This window comes from Bufo bufo, chromosome 4, assembly GCF_905171765.1.
Source record: "Bufo bufo chromosome 4, aBufBuf1.1, whole genome shotgun sequence".
Classification (NCBI taxonomy): domain Eukaryota; kingdom Metazoa; phylum Chordata; class Amphibia; order Anura; family Bufonidae; genus Bufo; species Bufo bufo.
Window position 1 is genome coordinate 282,670,434 of NC_053392.1, and position 18,008 is coordinate 282,688,441.

The 18,008-nt window shown below is 44.1% G+C and overlaps 1 protein-coding gene across 1 annotated transcript in view; it reads left to right on the top strand.

Annotated features, from left to right (window-relative positions):
* Positions 1 to 18,008, top strand: part of RIMS1 (regulating synaptic membrane exocytosis 1) — a 293,279-nt gene that overhangs the window by 24,302 nt on the left and 250,969 nt on the right. The window lies entirely within an intron of this gene.

The following is an 18,008-nucleotide window of genomic DNA, read 5'->3' on the forward strand; positions in this document are numbered from 1 at the left end:
GCAGTGGGGAGAGGCTCTTTCTGCAGCCATCTGTTTTACAGCCACACACAAAGGAAAAGGGGAAAGGGACATATCTTTGGATAGCCTGGCTATGAGCTGAGCGCTGCGATTGGCCAGCGCTACAGCATAGGAGAAGGAGACCGCGGCAGGCTCAACTGGGTGGAGCCTAACTACGAACATACCGGAGGCTATAACCGGAGAACTGAGCGGCGCCCGGGGATAACAGTAAGTGCAGGGGGATCCCTGGGTGCCGCTCTACACGTCTGTATGGTCAGTTTACATACTTTCTTCTGGTGAAAGGTCCTCTTTAAGCGCCATATCAGACATAATAGAATGAAAGAAGAGGAGATTATGAGAGGATTTTTGTGGACTACTGGTCTCACCAGGCATTCACAGACCACTAATATTCTTTGGCAAAGAAAAAATATTAGGCAGCATTCAGATCTGCGTCATTATTCTAAACCAACTGTGCCTGGTGGACTTATTGACTATGATTGGGTCCATTGACTATCCATCATGGTCTGTATCATTTTACACTGAAAAAATATTGCAAGCCCCTTAGGAATTTGCGACTGAAGCTCCTAACGCAGATGTGAACCCATCCTAATATGACCGACTAAATGAAAAGCATACTTTAGTGGAAATGTATCTGAAATTCAGAACGCTGGACTCTAAACCAATAGAAACATTTTGATCATCCTTGTATGAAGTTATTCTCTGGCTTGACTTGGATTTGCAGTTTGGATTATTTTTTGTTTTAGAAGGTGACATTTCTTTTCATATTCAGCCTTTCCTCTGACTATAGGATTTGGCCAGCATTTCTTTATATTTCAATATCTTGACTAGAGGATCTGTCACAGCAAAAGCAGTCACGAACCATGAGCTGCCACCACTCTTTTTCACAGTAGGTAATAGATATTTTTGATATGGTGCTGTGAGATCCCTAGGCTTTCTGAATTGGGTCCTTGTATTACTTTCAATTTGTTTTCCTAAAAATATCTTTCACTGTTTAGTTTGTAGTTACCAAAACTGATGAAGATCCAACAAAAAGATTTACTATTGATTTTTCACTTCACATAAACCTCCACCCTCAACCAGTTTGTGTATAAACAGCGCTTAAAAGGGTTACCCAACCCCTAAATCAAATTTAATTACTGCTGAAAAAGTACGTGAAATAAAGTTAAAAAAAAAGCGACTCACCCCTTGAAAGCATCTCCATTGCAGCACTGAAGGTCCCTTTCCCACTGCTTTCTATACCTGGCAGACCGGAAGTGTTGTGTCCAGTCCGTGGTCATGTGAGGGCCCTTTTAGGGACTGGACACAACAGTGTTGGGCAGGGTTCCGCAACCTTCGGCACTCCAGCTGCTGAGAAACTACAAATCCCAGCATGCAACATGCTCGGCTGTTCTTATAACTCCCATAGAAGTGAAAGGAGCATTCTGGGAGTTGTAGTTTCAGAACAGCTGAAGTGCCGGAGGTTGCTGATCCCTGGGGAATGGACTATCGTTTCTGAAACGGAGCTGCTTTCAATGGGTCAGTGGCTTTTTTTCTTTATTTTATACACATTCAGAGCAGTAATTTGCTTTCTGAATTGGTTCCTCGTAGTTTTTAGTATCTCCTTTTGCCATCATTCATTGGGAAGCTTCATTGTTTACTTCCACTGATAAAAGTCTGTCCTGGTCATATGATGGACTAATAGAATCTAGCTAATAAGTGGTGCAGTTTGGGACAACTAGCTTTTCAGGAAATTGGCACAGCCTAAAATGCATTATTTTATGCCAAAATTGTGCTACAGTTCTGGCCTAAAATTCTGTCTCAAAGTAAGGCTACATGCACACGACCGTGCCGTTTTTTGCGGTCCGCAAACTGCGGATCTGCAAGAAAAACGGAAGCCGCCCGTGTGCCTTCCGCAATTTGCGGAACGGGTGGCCCATTGTAGAAATGCCTATTATTGTCCACAAAACGGACAAGAATAGGACATGTTCTATTTTTTTTTTGCGTGGCCACGGAACGGAGCAATGGATGCGGACAGCAAATGGAGTGCTGTCCGCATCTTTTGCGGCCCCATTGAAGTGAATGGGTTCGCATCCGAGCCGCCAAAACAGCGGTTCGGATGCGGACCCAAATAACGGCCGTGTGCATGAGGCCTAAGGCTAGTTTCACACTAGCAGTAAATTCTTCCTGCAAAGGATCAGCCTACCGGAAGACATTGTATGCGATGTAGCCGGATACTACCTGACCCCACCGGAGCCCATTGACAATAATGTGAATCAGCAGGGATCCAGCCTGCTTCCAGCATTAGTGCTGGTATTTGTCTGCCTGAATCCCGGTACTAATGCTGAAAACAGGCCGGATACCCGCAAAGTCCCATTAATGGAGCCTGAAGGTGCTCTGGCTTTTACCGGCTATGCTGGATATGATGCCTCCCCACAGGCTGTTCCTCTGCCAGAACAACGTGCCAGAAGAATTTGCCACTACTATGAGACTAACCCAAGCCAACCAATAGTTGACATAGAGTCAAAGAATAGCGTCTATTCCTGCACCACAGTTATTATCCTTGAACAATTGATGCTTCTTCTACAGAACCGTAGACCTGTATCCATCACATGGTCAGGGCAGACTTTTATCCACTGGAAGTAAACCAGCCCCTACTGAATGATGGCAGGCAGAGGTCTTGAAAACTGCAAAGAAATGGCTTCAGAGGTGATGTGGTCAGAGCGGTCACATCACTGCTGAAGGCAGTCATTGGCTTTAGTGGAGCATGTGACCATGCCCACGTGCTGTGGCAGATATAAACACTGAAGGGACTAGGACATGGAGACAGGCTGGTGGCACTTGGTCATTATTACCAGAGAAACCAGTCCCAACATTCTCGATTTTGTTTTGAACCCCTCGGAATAACTTTTGGATCTTATTGACCATTTGGTTGCCCCCCACCGCACTGGATAGTTTAGTTTCTAAAATCAACCTGCCGAAGATTAATCACAAATAAATCCAGAGGTTAGTCTTGTTTATGTAGGTATGTGCTACTGTACATACAGTATGTATATATCTATAGGCTATGTATAGTGCCTCAGGTGTTACAACCTTTTTGTCAGTAACTGGAAAACTGACAGAAGTATTTTTGTTCAGGTCCTTGGCAAAAACAAGGGACATCTGGGCGTAAAAATAAGCAGCCTTTTGTTTTCATCTTCTATTCTCATGACGAGAAGTGTCACAATGTGTAGGCGCTAACATGATAGCAAGGTTTTCAGTGCTGCTCTAGTAGATATACTGTATATCTCTATACATCAGCCTTTCTATATGTTCCTATGAGACCCTGTGTAGAGAGACTCACTTCTGGTCCACACCTAAGACGTTGTACAATTGCGGATAGTCAGAGTTCAGGACACGTTGGGGCAGATTTACAAAGACCTTCGTTTTCACACTGGTCTTGCGCTGCCGGAGAATTAGCCTAATGTATGACAAGGCATGTGCCTTGTCATAAATTGGGTTAATCCTCCGGTTGCGTGCGTCTGGCAGAAAAACGACCCTATTTCCAGGCTTACATGTAAGTAAATGTGCTGGGGCTTGACACCCCCATCCCAAACTTCTCGACACTGGCCGCGTGACAATATTGTTGTACAGCTGGTCAAAAAGGGGATTTGCAACAATTTCTAATTCTAAAATAGTTGAAAGTTTGTTTATAAATAGCCTCCATGGTGTAACAGTGGAACAAATAGGAGCTGAGCTATCAGAAGGTTAACGGCATTGCTATTTACCCCTTCTATTTTACAAATGTATAAAAATACTTCAATTACTCTTACCGGTAATATGTTTTCCATGAACCCATGACAGCACCTGTGAGAGATCCTCCTCCTTCCGGACAGGAAACAGGAACTTCCCAGATCTTTAAATTGGTCCCATGCCTTCCACCTTCAGTATTTGACAAGATTCCTGGGACCAGCAACACACCTATATATAGTGAAAACTAACAACATAGGCGAGAAAACATAATAGAAAAAAACTCTGCGCCAAATATATGCCAGGCATATCTCTTCTTTGGCACCATACTAAAGAGTAAATTTCTCTCTTTCTTTTTTTTTTTTTTTATTTAAGGGAGGGAATTATGTAGGTGCTGTCATGGGCTCATGGAAAACATATTACCGGTAAGAGTAATTGAAGTATTTCCATTACGCCCCATGACAGCACCTGTGAGAGACTAGACTAGATAACTATTAGGGAGGGACTACAGCCTGCAGCACCTTTCTCCCAAAAGACATATCCTGCACAGATGAAAGGTCCAACCTGTAGTGCTTGTAAAACGTAGAGGGGGAACTCCACGTTGCAGCCCTACAGATCTGTTCTATGGTAGCACACCCTTTTTCTGCCCAGGAAGAGGCTACTGCCCTGGTGGAATGGGCTGAAAAATCTGAAGGGACCTGACAATCTGATAGTGAATATGCCAAACCTATCGCTCTCTTGATCCATCTGGCTAAGGTACGGCTTGTAACCTTTGAGCCCCTGTTCTGACCCTGAAATTGAACAAAGAGTTGCGGGGTCTTTCCAAAGTCCTTCGTAGACTCTAAATACGAACAGACACACCTTCTAACGTCTAAAGTCTGAAAGGATCTTTCTTCTTCATTCTTTGGGTCCTGACAAAAGGAAGGGAGAACTATCTCCTGAGACTTATGGAATACCGAGACTACTTTGGGCAGGAATGCAGGGTCTGGTTTGAAAACAATCCTATCCTCCAGAATCTGAGTATATGGTGGGGAAGAGGACAAGGCGGACAACTCTCCTACTCGTCTGGCAGATGTAATGGCCACTAAAAATACGGTCTTATAGGACAACATCTTTAAGGGGATGTCCCCCAGAGGCTCAAACGGAGCCTTGGTTAGAGCAGAAAGAACCAGGTTAAGGTCCCATGGGGCTGACTTAGATTTAACTATAGGACATAGTCTAGAGGCCCCCCTAATGAACCTTTTGACCCAAGGATGAGTAGCCAATCGAAAGTCAAACAGGACACTCAGTGCTGAGACCTGCACCTTGAGAGTACTGGGTTTAAGCTTTTTGTTAAGGCCTTCCTGCAAAAAGTTCAAAATTAACGGGATGTTGGGTGAGTTCAAGTCTAAGCCTGGACCTGCAAACCGAAGGAAGGTTTTCCATACTCTCAGATAGATTTCAGAGGTGACTTTTTTCCCTACTAGCCAGGAGAGTCCCAATGACTTGTTCTGATAGGCCTCTAGACCTTAAGAATGTCCTCTCAAAATCCAAGCTGTCAGGTGGAGGTTCTTGACTTCCGGATGACGTAGAGGGCCCCGATATAATAGGTCCTGTCTTTCTGGAAGCACCCCGGGATCGGCTATTGATAGTCTCCTCAACCAAGCAAACTAAAAACTCTTTTGGCCAGAATGGTGCTATTAGTATCACTGTAGCCTGTTCCCTCCTGATCTTCTGGATCACTCTGGGCAATAGGGTGATGGGAGGGAAAGCATAGACTAGGCCCTTCAGATTTATCATCAGCCTGTTGGGCTTGGGGACCAGAAATGGGGTTGAATAAAAACCCTCTCCTTGTTCGTCCTTTGGGACTGGAACAAGGACTACCTTCTCCAGGAGGTTGTTTATTTCCTCCGAAGGTGCCACCTGTTTTGGAGAATTTTGGTTTAAGTCCTGTGTGGTAGTCTCTTGAAGTCTAGGCGATAGCCTTCCCTTATAACATCCTTTATCCAGGCGCTTGCGGTAATATTTCGCCAGGCCGGAAAAAATAAGGAAAGACGACCGCCTACTTGGGGTCTGGCGTCATTGTTGAGTGGAACTTGATGTTTGAGGTCTGGATTTAAACAGCACACCTTTGGATTTATCAGAACTCCACTCCCTCCTTATCTTTTGATCCCCAAAACCTTTCCTTCTTTCATTGATCCGAAATGGCTTCCCCTGTTTAGGAAAGGACGGTGCTGGAAATCCTTTTTTCTTATCAGATGCCTTATCCAAAATATCATCTAAGGCTGACCCAAACAAAAAATCTCCTTGGCAAGGGAGGGCACAGAGCTTAGATTTTGAAGCTACATCGCCCTTCCACCCTTTCAACCATAACGACCTTCTGGCTGAATTGGACAATGCAGCCGCCCTAGCGGAAAGCCTCAATGCATCAGCAGAGGCATCAGAGATGAAATCCACTGCACTGGACATAGTTGGTATAGCCTCCAGCAGCTGATCCCTAGGAGTCTTGTTCTCTATATGAGACTCTAATTCCTCCAACCAGAGCTTTAATGACCTTGCCACCGAGGTAGTCGCTATATTTGGTTTAAAGGCAGAAGTGGAAGCTTCCCAATTCTTCCTTAAGTACGCATCAGCCCTTTTGTCCATGGGATCTGTAAGGGACCCTAAATCCTCAAACGGGAGAGCTGACTTTTTATTTATCTTAGCTACGGAAGCGTCTACCTTCGGTACCTCCTGCCAAGCTGATACTTCTTGATCGTCAAAGGGGTACTTTCTCCTGACCGCTCTAGGGATAAAGAATTTTTTATCGGGCTTCTCCCACTCGCGTTTAATCAGGTCCTTGATACAGTCCTGAATGGGGAACACCCTAGACTTTTTAGGCTTTAGGCTCTCAAACATTAGCTCTGGTCTAGACCTGGACTCCTTTTCTTCCTCAAGCTCCATCGTGGATCTAACCGCCTTCAATAGTAGATCTGTATTTTCCGCTCTAAATAACGGCTTCCCTGTCAAATCCTCAGAGGAGGAATCTGAGTCTGCAATAGCGCCCTCCTCAGACCCAGAGTCCATAGAATCCTCCACTATCGCCTTTTGGGCCCTCTTATGCCTGGATGAGCTAGGCAGGGATTTTTTAAACTCCTCCACAGAAGAACGTACTTCATTTTTAACTAAATCTTGGATACTTTGCAATAAAGATGGCGACTCCTCTGCCACTAACTTATCCAGACATGATTGACAACATGTTTTTGGGTAAGACGGATCCAACTTCCGCTTACAAATTCCACACTCCTTAGCTCTTTTGTGGGACGCTTTCTTTGGGGCTTCTTTAACCTGCATTTAATAAAACAGCCCAATCAGTCTAACCTGACATAATAATAATAACTCCCCGAAGGGAGATGGTGGGGGTTAACCCCTCTTACCCCCAGGAGTACCATGCTTGGTTCCGAAAGCTGCTCCTGTCTGTCGGTGCGCTGTTGTACTTCCCCCTCTTCTTGCATGATAATGCTGCCTCAAGGGGGGCCAATGGAGGGCTGCAGGTGCCGCCTGGCGTCCGGTCAGTATCTGCCTGCTGCTGCTCCCTCCACGCTGGCTGGCCGGCGTTCCCTTTTTCAAATGGGCCGCGCAGCGCCAGCCATGTTAAAGCTCCTCCCCTTCCGGCCGGTGGAACGCACGCGTCACTTCCGGTGCGACGCGCACGCCCAGCTCAGCCAGCCTCAATGAGAGGAGAAGACAAACCTCCCCCCTCACGCCGCAACTTCGCCGGCAGGCAGGGTCACAAGGCAGCAACAGGATTCCCCCCATGGCACCGAAGAAGGGAAAAAAACAGCAGACACCGGGCTTCTCAGCGGCTCCTAGTGGAGACTTACGCCGACAGGTACCTCCACTAGGTTTCGTTTTAACCCTAGAGATCCTGCAGCCGAAAATAGACCTGGAAAGAAATCCTCCTGTCCCTGGACAGGAAACAGGAAAGAACTGAAGGTGGAAGGCATGGGACCAATTTAAAGATCTGGGAAGTTCCTGTTTCCTGTCCGGAAGGAGGAGGATCTCACAGGTGCTGTCATGGGGCGTAATGGAAAAATAAATTCCCAGAGTGCTTCTTTAACTTACTTTTTATGTAAAGGAGTTATTTTATGTGTATATGTTGTATAAAGGGAAAGGCAGGGCTGGGAGAGATGGTAAAGCTAGATTCCTATGACACTCGCCTGAGATTAGTTCAAGTCCGATTATTCAGTACAAAACCTGGTCTGAAACCTCCTGAATTCATATGACTGTGCTGCAACAATGGTGACCAGTGGCAAAAGGTTCTGTCCATTTCTCCTAGCACTGGTAGTCTCTTTACTTTAGACCAGGGGAGCATACTTTTTTAAATAGAGGGCAACATTAATATTGTACCACTCCAAGGGCACAAAATAAAACTTAAAGGAGTTGTTTAACTTTTTATAAACGTCAACCTTTGCCTGTTGTACCTGTGGAATAAACCATACTCACCTGCTCCCCGCTGCTTTATTTTGGCTACCTTCACTGGTCTTCCAGTCCTCATGTGTAAACGTCCGGTTGAACATGATCATATGCGCCTTATCAGTGACATTTTCCCATGAGGCATGTTACGCAGCCACAACATGCCACTTGGGGATATGTCTGTCTGGAAGTTTACAGACAGGGACCGGAAAATTCAGTGAAGGATGCCAGGGTGCCAGAATGGAGCGGCAGGGAGCAGGTGAGGATGTTTTTTTCCACAGGTGTTGTAGCTATTGTGGTGGCTGTGCCAGGTAACTTCAGGATAGCTGAGCTGCAGTAACCCAGCACGGCCACTACACTTTGATTGGAGCTGTGCTTCCTATTCCAATCACAGTGCTGGTTCCAGCGTCGGAGGCTGCAGCTGATTGGCGGGGGTCCTGGGTGTTAGACCCCTGCTGATCAGATATCAATGACCTATCCTGAGGATAGGTCATCGATGTCAGGATCCTGGAAAACTCTTTAAAGAGTACTCATTAGTGTTATGGTCCATAAGTTATGGTCCATGGTAGCGGAATCCACAACGAAATTCTTAGATAACCTGAACCGTGTATGCCGAATTTGAAAACATAAGTTCACTCAACACTAGTACTCATATTTGAGATCTATTAACAGTATATGCCAGGATCTTTTACCACAGAAGATAACTCATGAGTGTTGAGAGGTGCTATTACAGATTTTGCACTGGTTATGCCTCTCTAGCTACCCACATTCTTTTGAGTGGTGTTCTTGGCAACAAGTCTGTAGCAACCAGTCTGCCTCAGATTTCTTAGGGCTTGAGCTCACGGTATAACTACGTTTTAACTGGGACCAGAGATAAAACAAGGGGAGGGAATTTTTAAAGGGTAACTGTCATGTTTTCATAAAAAAATCTATTTTAGCATATGTTACTGCTGCAGCAGCCTTATGCATAAAGCAATCTTTAGTTTCTTCACATACCACTGTTTTCCTTGAGTTTTTCCCTTAGTTACGGCTGTTTAAACTTTTACAATATGAGGACCTTCTCAAAATGGCTCCGCTGCCAGTTCTCTGAGGCCAAAACTGCATTCCCTCAGGTCACATACAAACTTGCTGTAGCCAGCAGCTTCCTGCCAGCCAATCAGATTGGATTACTGAGAGACACGCCTCCTCACTCTGAAGCCTAATGCAGGCATGCAGTGTGAAGGACCGCCCCTCCGTCTTCCTAACCAGAGACGGATGAGCCATAGCAACTGTCTTTTAAGGCAGCAGTGGAAAGGGACAGAGTACATTAATGAAAGCTGTTATTATAAGGTAATTACAGATTGTTTGACAATCATTGACAGACTAACTCAGGTATACATGCCTAGCTCTAATAAACTAGCAAATAAAATTATGACAGTTATCCTTTAAGAGACACTTTACATGGGCTGGTGATTGGGACAGTTATTTGGGGACAAGCACTTGTAGGAACGCTCATTCCCAATAAACTGCCCCATGTAAAGGTGCCATTAATCCCATCATTTCTTGGCAGCACATTACCCTCGGTAAACTGCCAGGAGTGAATGGTTTGTTTATCACCCTCAGTACCAGGCCATGTAAATCTTCTTAAATATTAAAAATGTTGTAGATTTTTGCACTCCCTGATGCTTGTGCAAAATTCTGCGACTTCTGGTGTATATACTTTAATAAATTCCCTGCCAGCAGCCTATGGCTGCAACTTTTTTAAAGTCGCAAACTCACTCCAGTAGGGACGTGGTGTAGAAGAAACGGTGTAACATTTCTGGACAAAAGTGTTAGGTTTAAAGACTCTCCAAATTTAACAAACAAGTGAATTTGATATATTTGGTGTAAAGTACTCCAACGCAGACTCGAGCAAAATGGATAACCCTCATTATAAATTTTCCCCATCGTTTGTAAAAGTGGAGAACCTCCTGTAGATATTATATGCACACACATGTGAACTGTAAGCCATGCATACATGTATACACTGCCCTTACTGTCTACAATGACGGGACTGTCGCCGAAGAACCAACTCAATATTTCTATCCAACAGTTCTCTTTCCCTGGCTGCTTTTATTGCCTCATTCATTGTAAAAAGCATTTTGTCCCCTTGATAGGTACCTTGTACAATTATTTGATGCCCATCTGCAGTCAGCGAATGTTGCTCCACGCCACAGTGTGTACGTGCAGAGAGTAGAGCGATTGAGTGGGCAGTTGGCAGTCATTCTTTTTCATTGATTGCTAGTCATTCATACAAAGACACAGAGTCGGGAGAGGAGGAGTCCTAATGGAAAAGGATTGGAGCTGATGAAAGGAATACTAGGGATACTGTAATGCTGGCTATAAAATGTAGTATAAAATACATCTTACATTACGCATTCCACTGGGTCCGTATTTCAGTCCGCAAACCACGAACACCTCCTGTGTGCAATCCACATTTTTCTCACTCCCATCACTAGAAATATGGTCAAGAATAGGACATGTTCAATAATTTGAACGGACATACCAATGCATACAAAACACACAGATGACCCATGAAGATGAATGCAGATTGGATGCGGATACCAAATACGGTTGTGTGCATGAGGCCTAACGAGGACTGTAGAAGTGGATGTTTGCTAAATCTCGGGAGGACCCTTGTTCATATGTACTCATATAACATTGGGGCACATTTACTAATCCTGTAAATGGCATTAAAGGGGTTGTCTGGGCTTTAAGTATTGATGACTGACCTATCCTCAGGATAGTTCATCAATATCATATCGACGGGGGTCCGACAGCTGTATGAGGAGACGGCGCGCGCGCTTGCCATCTCCCTTCTCTCTTCCTGTCCGCTGCTACTGTCTATGATCTTTGCCAAAGACAGCATCGGTGAGCAGGAAGAGAGAGTGGAGACGGCACGTGCACATTGCGCACCGTCTCCTCCTACAACTGACCCCCGCCGATCTGATATTGATGGCCTATCCTGAGGATAGGTCATCAATACTAAAAGCCCGGAGAACCCCTTTAATGTAGACAGGCTGTCTAGACTTCAGATTCATCACAATGGCTCATGCTAGATGAGAAATCTGGTGAAGGGTATATATTTTTGCGTAATGTGATACTATTAGTTGGCTTAGTTGGAGACAGAATTTTATATCAGGATTGTAAGCACAAGTTTGGCGCAACTTGCATATCTTAGGTCACACCCCTTTTCCCACAAAGCTACACCCCTTCCAGCAGATGTACTTCCATTCATTCTCACACTTGCCAGTCCTCAATTATACACAACTAATATAATGAACAGAGCTTTAATGAATATTGAAATACTATATTATCTATGACCAACCCTTTCTGATCAGCTGATCGCCCCCGGTCCTGCAGTCAGTCAGCTCTAGTAACCATTGAATGGGAAATTCAGTATGAATGGCAAGTGTTAATAATACAAGGACTGCTCAAGTCCACCAGAAGGGAGACTCATATAGAGCAGCTCTTCATTCTGGCTCATGGAGGGAGAGGTCTTAGGCCTCTTGCCCACAACCGTTTCTGTGTGCTTCTCGCGTTTTTCTGTTGCCTAGCAGTGAGCCCCGGCACTAATGGGTGGGCATTAGCCCTGCCCTATCCTGTAAAATGGCTAAGGCAGTGCTAAAGCCCTCCCATCAGAGCCGGTGACGTCACCTGCAACACCGCTAGGTGGAAGCCGCCGCCAGTGTATTAATATAAACAAAACAGCTGGATCGCGCAGGGCAAGGGAGAGCATTGGAGCATGAAATGTCAGGGGGCTGAAGATGGGGATATGTCCGGGTTCAGCTCTGAACCCGGACATCCCCATTAGGGCTTATTTCACCTGAGTTATACGGAATGAGACAGGGTCTGTTCAGGAAAAAATTTATGGTTTTGCATGCAGGTTTAATCACATTTGTCTGCTATTACATTGTTTGTTTCCGTTTTTTACGCGTGGATCGAAAACTCGCCTGTGTGAAAGAGGTGTAAGTGTACGGCCACAAGGTCAGTTTTCTGCCTGCAGTTTTCTTATCCAAAATCAGCAGTGGATCATAAGGGGAGATAAGGTATGCAGCGCAGGTAGGACTTCTTCTGTTTTAATTCACTCCTGGTTTTGGCTTGCATCAGGAAATCTGACCGTGTGGCCGCAGTCTAAGGCATCACTTTCTGGTGCTGCTTTGTAATATCTCAAAAAGGACCAGTAGATCACATCTGTATGGGGTGTGGGTGCGTAGCATCAAATGGTAGGTATATGCAGGTTATGATTCAGCATCACGTAGGGGGTCATTTACTAGAACCAGCTTTTTACGATGGTCTTGAATTCCCCCTTACTCTGCCGAAAGATTCAGCTAAGTTATAATGAGGCGCGCGCCTCGTCATAAATGAGATGCATCTATAGAAGTCCATGTGCCTGGTCTAAAAACTGGCTGGAGTAGTTTTTTGCCAACATTTTATGCACAGCCCATGACATGCCCCCGCTCCGCCCCCATCCTGCCTAACTGTCGAACAGGGCATAAAACGGGATTCACAGCATGGCTCCTGTAAAAATTAGAACCCTGATGCCAGTGAAAACATAGACCTAAAGGGGTTGTCCAGGATTTTAATATTGATGGCCTATTCTCAGGATAGGTGATCGACGGGAGTCCGACACCCCATACTTCATCCAATCAGCTGTTTCGGGGTAGCTCCAGCACCAAAAATACACAGCTCTGTCCATGGCGTAGTGGACGGAGCTTGATACTACTTGAGTGGGAGCAGCGCCAGTAACCAGCTCTGGACATAGCTGTGTAGTGCTGATTTCCAAAGCCAGAGCTATGCAGGGAAGCTGATCGGCATGGAGGGATACAAGGTGTCAGACACTAGCTGATCAGATATTGATGGCTTATCATTAGAATAGACCATCAGTAGTAAAATCTTTGATAACCCTGTGGTCTGAATGGAGAGTGAGAAAAGAGCCTCTGCCAGACACCTCTGGTAGTGGTTTATTTCACGTGAGAACGAAGGATCGGACATGTTGAAGTCCAACATGCCCAACCCTTTCCCCTGAGAAGTGCCATTTTGGAGACTTGGGACACACCTATACATATTAGAAACCTGTAAAAATGTCCGGTTCTTCCTCATAACCGAGTGTCTGAGATGATTTCTCAAGGTCAGAAGCTGACTAAGTGATACTTTTGTCACTTTCTGCTTCAAATCAAATTTAGCTTGGTGATATGACAAGCATTAGCACTTCAGAAATGACACGGAATCCCAAGGGTAGAAGTGTGCACCTTAAGTGCTGCTGAAGAACACTGAGACAGAGGGGTGTTATGTCTACCCCTATGAAAGCTCTTATTGTCCGGCAATGTAAGGAGTGAAATAAGCTCTTCTGTGCGTACTATACTGCAATACGTATTCCAAAACCTGTCACCTCCAGAATCAGTTCCAAAGTAAATATACACATTGCTAGCCATAGTGCCCATCATATTGCCAGCTGCAGTGTCCCATCAGAATTCCAGCCAGTATAGTGCCCTACGCTGCATGCCCCAGTGCCATATCATCAACCAGTAGTAGTGCTCAGGGGCAGGAGGTACAGGGACGGAGATGCTCCTGTATCGACATATAGAGGAGAGTAATGTCCTGGCTGAAGATCCATGCAGGGCAGATACTGCACATAGTCATCACACTACAGATGTCTATATGTAAGGACCCATTTACATGAGCCGAAACACAGGGCAATGATTGGACCATACTTGCATGCATGCCCCTCGGTATCTCCTGCTTAGATAGCATACAGCTCATAGTCTTATGCTTCTGGGCATTGGCAGCTGCATTCATTGAGCTATTAGATGCCCCAACAGATTGATGCACAGAATGCGTCTAATACTGCAAAAATGTATGGTGCTGTTGCTTTAAGGCATGCACTAAAAGTATTTTTATTGTAATTTCAGCTATTAAAGGTTTTTTGATACCCATCAGGTCCCTCAAAGCCACCTTGATTACACACTATACACATATAGGAGAAAGTTAGTAATATACTTACAGTAAAGGTAATCTGTCACCAGTGTTATGGTATCCTAACTAAAGGGCAATATAAACTAGTGACAGATCCCCTTAGCAAAATGCTGGGACACTTTCTTTAACTGACCAAGCTGTTTTACTAAAATCTTGTGCTAAACAGCTCCAGAGCGTGCCAATGAGTCCTGACATTCATAAGCTTCTGGCTCTCAACTGCTGCTGATTCATATGGAAAAAACCTGTCAATCAGAGGCAGGTGGGCAAGGAGAGCCGTGAGCTCATGAATATGGGGACTCATTGGCACGTGCTGGAGCTGTTAGAACCTAGCAGCATGAAACTAGTGACAAAGTCCCTTTAACCCTTTCCCGACGGCCCAACGTAAGGCTGTGCATTTAAAAATGGCTCCCGTTGGCGCATGTAGTGGGCACCATAGCTGCCTGGGTGTCTGCTGTTTTAAACAGCAGACACCCGGCAGTAATGCTGGTCACGGACCTTTTAACCCTTTAGATACCGTGATCAAATGTGACCATGGCATCTGGATGCCCTAAAACCCGGAAGTTTGCTATTCTGGGTGTGCTCCAGCTCTCCCCGGCTGGGGTCGGGGGAGCCAGATTGTGTATGCAGCAGCCCGTCTTCCTGTGTGACAGGAGGCTGCTGCATATTAGTTTCTATGGAGCCATAAGAACATAGTAAAATGGAACAAAAAATTAATAAAAAAAAATAAAAAAAATTCTAATCACCTTTCCCCAAAATGTAAATAAAAATATGTAAACAGTAAAAAAAAATACATATCATGGGCATAGCATAGCCACATGCGAAAACACACATAGTATTAAAATATAAAAATATTTTTCCCATATGGCAAACGGCAAAACAGAAAAAAAATTAAATAAAAAGTGATTAAAAAGTCATACACACCCCAAAATGGTATCATTGAAAAGTACAGATTGCTCCGCCCTCACACAGTTTCGTACCACAAATAAGTTAGAGGGGTCAGCAATAAAAAGAAAAAAAAAAATTTCCAAAGTTTTAATTTTTTTTCAGTATTAAATCGCAATAAAAACTATACATATGTGGTATCGCTGTAATCTGTAATCGTACTGACCTGGAGAATAAAAGTAACAAGTCAGTTTTACCGCATAGGAAATGGTGAAAAAAAGCCCCATAAAACTGTGGCGAAATGGTGTTTTTTTTTTTAATAATTCCACCCCATTTGTAATTTTTTTTTCCCGCTTCCCACCACATTTTATGCAACCGTGGTGCCCTTAGAAAGTGCATTTTGTCCTGCAAAAATAACAAACCCTTGTATGGCTATGTGAACGAAGAAATAAAAAAGTTATGGCTTTGGGAGGGCTGGGAGAATTTTTTTTTTAAATGTCCCAGTCATTTAATGGGATAAAGTAATGAGGTTAGGAGGATCAGCCTCACTTGAACCTTGTTATGTGATCTAAAAAGTCTAGCTTCTGCTGATGCCATTGGGCTTTCTGGGCTGGGCTAATGATGGGATTGTCACTTCTGCTATGGACGGAACTATTTCCCTCCCTGGGTCATGCACAAATTCTTGTTTCTACCCCATCTGTGCATGCGCCAGACAAAGAGAGATTTCTGGCTCATCCACAGCGGAAGTGACCTTCCATGTATAGACCAGGCTGGAAATCTGGTAAAGGGCGTGACATCGGTGGAAGCTGGATTTTAGAAGAGGAGCATCACGTGACCGGGTGGGCCATCCACGCAACTTTGGAACAGTAAGTATATTATAAACTTTCTCCTACAGGTGTGTTCTGTGTAATTAAAGCGGCTTTGCGGGACGCTGGGTCTCAATAAACCCATTTAAGAGTTCTGTTTAATAGATCACCATATTATGTTAACTTACGCTTTTGTTTTATATTTATCTTTTTAACTTGAGGGCTTTTATAGGCCTGTATCAATGCCTTGTTAGGTAATATATGGCAGGATGCTGCTTCCCTTGATTTTCCAGTTTCCAATGACTCATTCTTCTTCTTTAACATTGTGAAGTAAATGAAAATCCATTGGAAAATAGTTCAAGGGATCCACAATGTATATCTGCTCCACAAATGCATTTTTCTCATTCTACGTATTTCCCTAAGCTGTGATCAAACATCCGTTGCTGTGTGGCGTGTATTTTGGCAGGCTTCTTATTTCGGTAGTTCCATATAAGCTGCACAGTTGGAAATAGCAGAACACCTTCGCCTTTGTTATATCAAGGTGAACTAGCGTCACAGAAACACAGCGCAGGGCAAGCGGTCTCTCATGTTAGAGATTGTTGAATGGGCAAGCATTTCTAAAAGTTAAGGGGACATTAAAGAATTGGAAAATAATGATTTCCTCCTGCTGCTCGCTCCTAGAACTTAAAGAATATCACTAGAAGAAAATGTGGACTTAATGTTTTCAGCATATAAAGAAAACTTAGATTTTATACTCATTTCAGTTGGTACCTTGAAATCTTGACTATTCTTTCTTATTGGTATATGCAGTTAGTGGCTTGAGTCATTAAAGTCTGTAAAATCCATTCCTTTCCATGTATTGTGGAATTTCATATAGAGTCTGTCCGTGTACCTGTGTATTTTACAGAGAGGTGGTTCACCTATAAAGCTACTTTCACATATTTTCAATTCCGGTTTTGACATCTGGCAGAGGATCTCAAAACCGGAATTAAACAGTTCAGTTTTGTCCTCATTCATTGTCAACGGGGACACAATTGATCAGGATACATAAGTATGTATCCGTTCCGTTTTGATGCCGTTGCAAGCTGCGTTTTTGTGTCCGGTTTGTTGAAAAAACAGATCCGACGCCCATTGACTTACAATGATTTTCATACCGGATCCTGTTTGTTCAGTTTTTATTTAATACAACCGGATCTGGGCGAAACGGATGCATCCAGATGTATTAAATGGCATGGATCCATGTAATCCTGGTTTAGAGATCTCTGCGGATGTCAAAACGGATTAACAAGGCAAATGTGACAGTGATAAATAAGTTGTGGTTAAGTGTAATCTGTCACAGTTCTTTTTAAAGGGAATCTGTCGCCACTAGTGATGAGCGAAGAGAGCTTTGAATGTTACATCCTAAGTCGCTTCACTCATAACTTCGGATTAATATGTACGAGAACCCGTCTCTGTGCAGTATTAGAATGTATGGGCTCCGATGAGCCAAAGTTAGTTATTCGTGAAGTTGGTAATTGATTTTTAAAGTGGAAAACCACTTTAAAACTTGAAACCGAACTCGGCTGTGGTTCTGAGGTACTAGTTGGAACCAAAGCCGAGTTCGGTTTTAAAGTGGTTTTCAACTTCATATTTACATTTTTTGGGGGGATAGTGAACATTGTTCTTGACATAAAGATACGGTATATTTGAAAAAGTGGTATAGCAGAGCCACAGTGCCGTATGAACTGTTAGGGTGGTGACAGATTCCCTTTAAGTAAGAGCATTTCACTGCTCTTACAGTAAAGAAGCTCTGTCTGTCTTGATGGTGAAACATTCTTTCCCTGTAGAGGTAGAGGTATAAAAGATAATTAGAAACACTTCTGCACTGCCCATTTAAAAACAAGCTGGGAATGAGAGAGTCACAGGAGATGCTATTCTCGGCTTCTCCACTCTAGCTTGGGTTGATTGAGGAGTTCTCCACTATAAACCACTAGGGAGAGGCTTGTCAATCTAGCCCAAACTTGGTAGGGAGAAGTCACCATGGAGCTGCCCAGTGTCCTTCTCCTGGTTCCTGGCAGCGTCCATGTTCACCAACATAGTTGTTTGTAACAAGGTTGCTTGTCGTGGTTGGGCAGCATAAAGCTCCTGACAGGTTCCTGTTAAAGTGGTATGTCTATCTTAAACATTTTT